The 6,601-nt window shown below is 46.8% G+C and overlaps 1 protein-coding gene across 3 annotated transcripts in view; it reads left to right on the top strand.

The window, feature by feature from the left end:
* The first annotated feature begins 17 nt into the window (after window positions 1-17).
* The window catches only part of LOC110526878 (aminopeptidase N), a 72,805-nt gene continuing 66,221 nt past the window's right edge, over window positions 18-6,601 (top strand). The window contains exon 1 of one of the 3 annotated variants that reach the window (XM_090222055.1): window positions 18-266. The gene's annotated coding sequence lies outside the window, so the exon portion shown is untranslated. Of the gene's footprint in view, window positions 522-6,601 lie in introns of all 3 variants that reach the window. The other 2 variants (XM_090222054.1, XM_090222056.1) reach the window with 2 other exon arrangements.

Here is a 6,601-nt window from a genome sequence, read left to right as displayed (position 1 = left end):
TGTGTGTCTTTTCTCAGAAGACTACAGTCATGTCTTACCAGCCGACCTCAGAATGTTAGTCACAGTCACAAGTCTGTGGGCTGCATCCTAAATGGCTCCCTATTTCGTGCACTACTTTAGCCCATAGGGCTCATAGAGCTCTGATCAAAAGTAGTGCACTATATAGGGAATAGGGTGCCGTTTGGGAGTGATCCTGTGGTCAGTACTGATCATGTTCTCTACTGCCGTGGTTTCCTTTCCTGCCATCAGGTCCAAAGAACACCACAGTGAGTTCCAAGTTTCTTTCACATCCACTCTGACAGACACGCATTCCAACCCCGTCCTGTAGGATTCAGGGTGGGTCGTTCCCTTCCCTCCGACAGCTGTTTTTCCATCTATTGCAGTTGGAACAGGAAAACCTGAGGTATCTCCCACCTCTACACTAACACATGGGATCTGAATGAGTCCGTCCGTGTGTGTTGCTTCACAGCAGTCTGTTTGGGATCGTCTGGTCACTCAGTCTGGACATCAGTTCCTACCTGGTATGTACTGTGTTTTGTCTTTTAGTCTTCTAATGGGACAGTAAAACAGCATGAAGGTACAGCTAGTTATGCCTCTGGATTTGCGTGTCGTGTTTGATCAGAAGCAGAGTTCATGTCAATGTGTCAGGCTGTCTCAGCCAGGATTTATTCCACATATGGTCCTCTGTTGACGAGGCTTGTTCTGGGGGTTGTTTAAAGTATACGGGTGAGAGATTAATTTAGCTTTTTGTAACATGTCTCTGTGGTTCATTCAGAGTGATATGTGAAGAGTTAATGTGGTTGTAGCTGTGTATTGTTGCTGCTGCTTCATTGAAACACCAGGTGTTAGTAGTTACAGAGGAGTCACCCTGAACTGAAAGACCCTGAACAGGCTTCCTGGAAACCTGATCCCTGGAAACCACCATCAGTCACACACAGGTCTTCAACCTCTCTCTCTCTCTCTCTCTCTCGCTCGCTCGCTCTGACGGATGGAGGACTAACACATCCACCATGCCTTACATCTGCCATATACCACAGTTTATTAGGTATGCCACCCTGGCCAGTTTATTAGGTATGCCACCCTGGCCAGTTTATTAGGTCTGCCACCCTGGCCAGTTTATTAGGTCTGCCACGCCATTCACGAAAATGGATCGCTCCTACAGACAGTGAGTCATGTGGCCGTGGCTTGCTATGTTTGTATTTATTACCAATCCCCATTAATTCCTGCCAAGGCAGCAGCTACTCTTCCTGGGGTTTAGTATGTATCCCCATTAGTTCCTGCCAAGGCAGCAGCTACTCTTCCTGGGGTTTATTATGGATCCCCATTAGTTCATGCGAAGGAAGCAGCTACTCTTCCTGGGGTTTATTATGGATCCCCATTAGTTCCTGCCAAGGCAGCAGCTACTCTTCCTGGGGTTTATTATGGATCCCAATTAGTTCCTGCCAAGGCAGCAGCTACTCTTCCTGGGGTGTATTATGGATCCCCATTAGTTCCTGCCAAGGCAGCAGCTACTCTTCCTGGGGTTTAGTATGTATCCCCATTAGTTCCTGCCAAGGCAGCAGCTACTCTTCCTGGAGTTTATTATGGATCAGCATTAGTTCCTGCCAAGGCAGCAGCTACTCTTCCTGGAGTTTATTATGGATCAGCATTAGTTCCTGCCAAGGCAGCAGCTACTCTTCCCGTGGCTCCGGCAAAATTAAGGCAGTTGTACAATTTTAAAAACACAAATACTTTTAAATACATTCATAACATATTTCACAACATACTAAGTGTGTGCTCTTACATAATCCTTGTGTATAGTGCTTATATTATATTATATGTGTGTGCATGTGTCTGTGCCTATGTTTATGTTGCTTCACAGTCCCTGCTGTTCCATAACATGTATTTTGACCTGCTTTTTAAATCTGATTCTACTGCTGCATCAGTTACCTGATGTGGAATAGAGTTCCATGTAGTCATGGCTCTGTGTAGTACTGTGGAATAGAGTTCTATGTAGTCATGGCTCTATGTAGTACTGTGGAATAGAGTTCCATGTAGTCATGGCTCTATGTAGTACTGTGGAATAGAGTTCCATGTAGTCATGGCTCTATGTAGTACTGTGGAATAGAGTTCCATGTAGTCATGGCTCTATGTAGTACTGTGGAATAGAGTTCCATGTAGTCATGGCTCTATGTAGTACTGTGGAATAGAGTTCCATGTAGTCATGGCTCTATGTAGTACTGTGGAATAGAGTTCCATGTAGTCATGGCTCTATGTAGTACTGTGGAATAGAGTTCCATGTAGTCATGGCTCTATGTAGTACTGTGGAATAGAGTTCCATGTAGTCATGGCTCTATGTAGTACTGTGGAATAGAGTTCCATGTAGTCATGGCTCTATGTAGTACTGTGGAATAGAGTTCCATGTAGTCATGGCTCTGTGTAGTACTGTGGAATAGAGTTCCATGTAGTCATGGCTCTATGTAGTACTTTGTGCCTCCCATAGTCTGATCTGGACTTGGGGACTGTGAAGAGACCCCTGGTGGCATGTCTTGTGGGGTAGTCATGGGTGTCTGAGCTGTGTGCCAGTAGTTTAGGCCTAATATTATGGTATGTTAAACAGCTGTCATATACATTCATATAATGGTTCTACCGGTATGTTGCTTCACGTCAGTAGGTTAGAGTTGGCATGATAGCACAAACAGGCTAAGGACCTCATTGTCTGTCTGTAGCCCATAACAGATGTTACTAAATCACAGTGTAGTGGTAAAGTGTTGATACCTAATCACAGTGTAGTGGTAAAGTGTTGATACCTAATCACAGTGGTAGGGGGTTGACTTATAGTATCACCCTATTCCCTGTATAGTACACTACCAGGGTCACAGGTCAACAGGGGGTCATTTATGGTCAGTCAGGGGTAGGGGGTTGACCTATAGTATCACCCTTATTCCCTGTATAGTACACTAAATCAAATCAAATGTATTTATATAGCCCTTCGTACATCAGCTGATATCTCAAAGTGCTGTACAGAAACCCAGCCTAAAACCCCAAACAGCAAGCAATGCAGGTGTAGAAGCACAGTGGCTAGGTGAAGCACAGTGGCTAGAAGCACAGTGGCTAAAAACTCCCTAGAAAGGCCAAAACCTAGGAAGAAACCTAGAGAGGAACCAGGCTATGTGGGGTGGCCAGTCCTCTTCTGGCTGTGCCGGGTGGAGATTATAACAGAACATGGCCAAGATGTTCAAATGTTCATAAATGACCAGCATGGTCCAATAATAATAAGGCAGAACAGTTGAAACTGGAGCAGCAGCACGATCAGGTGGACTGGGGACAGCAAGGAGTCATCATGTCAGGTATTCCTGGGGCATGGTCCTAGGGCTCAGGTCCTCCGAGAGAGAGAAAGAAAGAGAGAATTAGAGAGAGCATATGTGGGATGGCCAGTCCTCTTCTGGCTGTGCCGGGTGGAGATTATAACAGAACATGGCCAAGATGTTCAAATGTTCATAAATGACCAGCATAGTCGAATAATAATAAGGCAGAACAGTTGAAACTGGAGCAGCAGCACGGCTAGGTGGACTGGGGACAGCAAGGAGTCATCATGTCAGGTAGTCCTGGGGCATGGTCCTAGGGCTCAGGTCCTCCGAGAGAGAGAAAGAAAGAGAGAAGGAGAGAATTAGAGAACGCACACTTAGATTCACACAGGACACCGAATAGGACAGGAGAAGTACTCCAGATATAACAAACTGACCCTAGCCCCCCGACACATAAACTACCAGGGTCACAGGTCAACAGGGGGTCATTTATGGTCATTTATGGTCAGTCAGGGGTAGGGGGTTGACCTATAGTATCACCCTATTCCCTGTAGTTTTCTCCCTCAATGATCCAAACATCTACTTCCTTGTTGTGTAGTTTTCTTGCTATTTGCACTTCTTTTACTTGAACTTGACCAAAGTAACCGTCTCTCTGGCTGACCTCTGACCTGAGTTCTGTCCTCAGCTTTCCCTCTGCAGAGTGTCTCGTCCAAGCTGCTCCTCTACCCTCTCCCGCCTGGCTGTCAGCGGCAGCTCCCCAACCCGTTCTCTGAATCCACCCCCACACCTGATCTACTCACACACTCACATACAGACACACAGTTCCTCTCTCCCCTTACCGTGGCCTCTATTTCCTACATCTCTCAGAGAAAATGACAATTCTCGTGGTATTTCTTTATGCACTGACTTTACTGAACTCTGGAGAAAACCAACATTGCCGCTGGTTGAGTACATCTGACAATGTGCTCTCCTGTACGTCTGACAATGTGCTCTCCTGTACGTCTGACAATGTGCTCTCCTGTACGTCTGACAATGTGCTCTCCTGTACATCTGACGATGTGCTCTCCCGTACGTCTGACAATGTGCTCTCCTGTACGTCTGACAATGTGCTCTCCTGTACGTCTGACAATGTGCTCTCCTGTACATCTGACAATGTGCTCTCCTGTACATCTGACAATGTGCTCTCCTGTACGTCTGACAATGTGCTCTCCCGTACGTCTGACAATGTGCTCTCCCGTACATCTGACGATGTGCTCTCCCGTACATCTGACAATGTGCCTTCCCGTACATCTGACAATGTGCTCTCCTCTCCATCTGACAATGTGCTCTCCCCTCCATTAGACAATGAAATTCGCTTGCAGTAGGTCTCTTAAAAAAGAGAAGCCGTTCAAGGTTATTAAACAGAGGTGCCTAGTTATTCTTCTGTTGTTGATATCAGGTAATGTGCAACCTGGCCCTGATATGTCTCCAAACCCCCTGCAACCTAACCCTGATATGTCTCCAAACCCCCTGCAACCTAACCCTGATATGTCTCCAAACCCCCTGCAACCTAACCCTGATATGTCTCCATACCCCCTGCAACCTAACCCTGATATGTCTCCAAACCCCCTGCAACCTAACCCTGATATGTCTCCAAACCCCCTACAACCTAACCCTGATATGTCTCCATACCCCCTGCAACCTAACCCTGATATGTCTCCAAACCCCCTGCAACCTAACCCTGATATGTCTCCAAACCCCCTGCAACCTAACCCTATGTCTCCAAACCCCCTGCAACCTAACCCTGATATGTCTCCAAACCCCCTGCAACCTAACCCTGATATGTCTCCATACCCCCTGCAACCTAACCCTGATATGTCTAACCCCCTGCAACCTAACCCTGATATATCTCCAAACCCCCTGCAACCTAACCCTGATATGTCTCCATACCCCCTGCAACCTAACCCTGATATGTCTCCAAACCCCCTGCAACCTAACCCTGATATATCTCCAAACCCCCTGCAACCTAACCCTGCTATGTCTCCAAACCCCCTACAACCTAACCCTGATATGTCTCCATACCCCCTGCAACCTAACCCTGATATGTCTCAAAACCCCCTGCAACCTAACCCTGATATATCTCCATACCCCCTGCAACCTAACCCTGATATGTCTCCAAACCCCCTACAACCTAACCCTGATATGTCTCCAAACCCCCTACAACCTAACCCTGATATGTCTCCATACCCCCTACAACCTAACCCTGATATGTCTCCATACCCCCTACAACCTAACCCTGATATGTCTCCATACCCCCTGCAACCTAACCCTGATATGTCTCCAAACCCCCTACAACCTAACCCTGATATGTCTCCATACCCCCTGCAACCTAACCCTGATATGTCTCCAAACCCCCTGCAACCTAACCCTGATATGTCTCCATACCCCCTGCAACCTAACCCTGATATGTCTCCAAACCCCCTGCAACCTAACCCTGATATGTCTCCAAACCCCCTGCAACCTAACCCTGATATGTCTCCAAACCCCCTGCAACCTAACCCTGATATGTCTCCAAACCCCCTGCAACCTAACCCTGATATGTCTCCATACCCCCTGCAACCTAACCCTGATATGTCTCCAAACCCCCTGCAACCTAACCCTATGTCTCCAAACCCCCTGCAACCTAACCCTATGTCTCCAAACCCCCTGCAACCTAACCCTGATATGTCTCCAAACCCCCTGCAACCTAACCCTGGCCCTGATATGTCTCCAAACCCCCTGCAACCTAACCCTATGTCTCCAAACCCCCTGCAACCTAACCCTGATATGTCTCCAAACCCCCTTTGATTTTAAATCAAGATCTAGTTTTGGTATTTTTCATTTAAATATATGCAGCCTGTTGTCCAAAATTGATTGGTTAGGATTTGGGCTAAGTCAACTAATGCTGATGTAATTGTGTTTTCTAAAACTAGTCTGAAACTATTTGGAAACAGTTGGAATTTCTTGCTTTGAATCTTGAGGTTTCAAAGGGTCTCTAACTGTGATTGGCTGTTATAGACCCGCCTCTGCTCTCTGTCAGGAACACCGAGCCCACGTGTGTCCCATTTCCCTGACGACCCTCACGGCTCCACCCACCGATATCCTATTAAGGAAAACAAGAGTAAGGAGAAATATTTTGGCAGACAGTGGAAGGGTCGTCACATATCTGTATCTGTGATTGGCTGTTATAGACCCCCCTCTGCTCTCTGTATCTGTGATTGGCTGTTATAAACCCCCCTCTGCTCTCTGTATCTGTGATTGGCTGTTATAGATCCCCTTCTGCTCTCTATCTGTGA

The sequence above is a fragment of the Oncorhynchus mykiss genome, chromosome 26, assembly GCF_057628025.1.
Source record: "Oncorhynchus mykiss isolate SJ-2025 chromosome 26, ASM5762802v1, whole genome shotgun sequence".
Taxonomy (NCBI): domain Eukaryota; kingdom Metazoa; phylum Chordata; class Actinopteri; order Salmoniformes; family Salmonidae; genus Oncorhynchus; species Oncorhynchus mykiss.
The sequence above is the reverse complement of the archived record's forward strand: the minus strand, read 5'-3'. Positions and strand labels throughout refer to the sequence as shown.